The sequence below is a fragment of the Eptesicus fuscus genome, chromosome 6, assembly GCF_027574615.1.
Source record: "Eptesicus fuscus isolate TK198812 chromosome 6, DD_ASM_mEF_20220401, whole genome shotgun sequence".
NCBI lineage: Eukaryota > Metazoa > Chordata > Mammalia > Chiroptera > Vespertilionidae > Eptesicus > Eptesicus fuscus.
Genome location: NC_072478.1, coordinates 69191747 through 69193224, shown reverse-complemented (window position 1 = coordinate 69193224; position 1478 = coordinate 69191747). Strand labels below are relative to the sequence as shown.

The following is a 1478-nucleotide window of genomic DNA, read 5'->3' as shown; positions in this document are numbered from 1 at the left end:
TTCTTTTTCTAGTTTCTTGAGATGTAAAATTAGGTTGTTTGAGGTACTTCTCTTTTTTTACTATATGCATTTATCGCTATAAACTTCCCTCTCAGAACTGCTTTTGCAACATCTCTTGAGTTTTGGTGTGCTCTGTTTCCATTTTTATTTGTTGTGAGATTTTTTATTTCCCTTTTTATCTCTTCTTTGACCCAGTAAATTGTTCAGGAGTCTGTTGTTTAGTTTCCACATGAGTGTAAATTTTTCAACTTTCCTCTTGTTGTTGATTCTAGTTATACCACTGTGGTCGGAAAAGATAGTTGGTATGATTTTAGTCTTCGTAAATTTTCTAAGACTTGCTTTATGGCCTATCATATCATCTATCCTGGAGAATGTTCTACTGTTGATGTATAAAATATCCTATAAGGTCCATTTAGTCTAATGTATGGTTCAATTCCAACATTCCTTGTTGATTTTCTGTCTGGTTGATCTATCCATTGCTGAAAGTGGGGTTTTGAAGTCCCATACCATTTTTATATTGTTGTCTATTTCTCCCTTCAGATCTGTTACTGTTGTTAATATATTTAGGTGCTCCAATGTTGAGTGCGTATATATTTACAATTGTTACATCTTCTTGATGAATTGACTCCTTAAAAATATGGAACAATTAATGAATTTGCATGTCATCCTTGTACAGGGGCCATGCTAATCTTCTTTATTTTTCCAATTTTAGTATATGTGTTGCTGAAGTGAGCACAACCCACAGTATTAAGAACAGATAAAATTGTTTTAAGCCACTACATTTTCAGGTGGTTTTCAAACACAGTAGATAATTGATAAATATTTAATCTGATTGATGAATCTAGGAAGAGAGGCTGAGGATATACAATTCAACCCCTTCTTCAGTCTCCTTTTGGGAGGAAGCAGCTCTCTGAGAATCCATGTTCTTTTGTCATTCACACAGTAAATCTTCAGGATTGAAAAGCACTGATAGATATTTTTTCCAAATGCTAAAGGGCCAAGAGTTAAAGTCAGTATTTGGCTGAAATCAAGACCAAAACCAAATGAGAAAAAGAATAAATCTGAAAATAATTTAAATTTAGAATATTATCATCATTTTAGTAGTCACCAATTGAAAGTTGATTAGTGAAGTTAAATGTGTTTTAAATATTTTTAGCAATGTATTTCTTTTTTTTTTCCTTACAATCTTTATTATGTCAAAATTGAAAGTAATTTGTCAAGATTTTGAATTTTTCTCCCCATGAAATTTTAAGGTGGCAAAAAAAACACAATCATTTAATTCATTCTCACAAGATGTGAAAAATTCTCGAAAAGGACTTTTTATTGAGAGCACATAGTGTCCTTGTATGGGATTTGTCTGGACACTTTTCTGTTACCTATTTTTAAGTGAGTGTAGTTTTCCTGGTTATCAGAAGGATGTTTTGTTCTAAAGACTTCTTTTGTTTCTGTGTAGTGTTAAAACAAATTTTTTAAGGTGA

General features: G+C 31.7%; 1 non-coding gene across 1 annotated transcript; it reads right to left on the bottom strand.

Moving 5' to 3' along the window:
- Positions 1–631: 631 nt before the first annotated feature.
- On the bottom strand, positions 632–736 carry LOC114233504 (U6 spliceosomal RNA). Its single transcript, XR_003619649.2, has one exon. It is a non-coding gene; the product is annotated as a U6 spliceosomal RNA (small nuclear RNA).
- Between the last annotated feature and the right edge of the window lie 742 nt (positions 737–1478).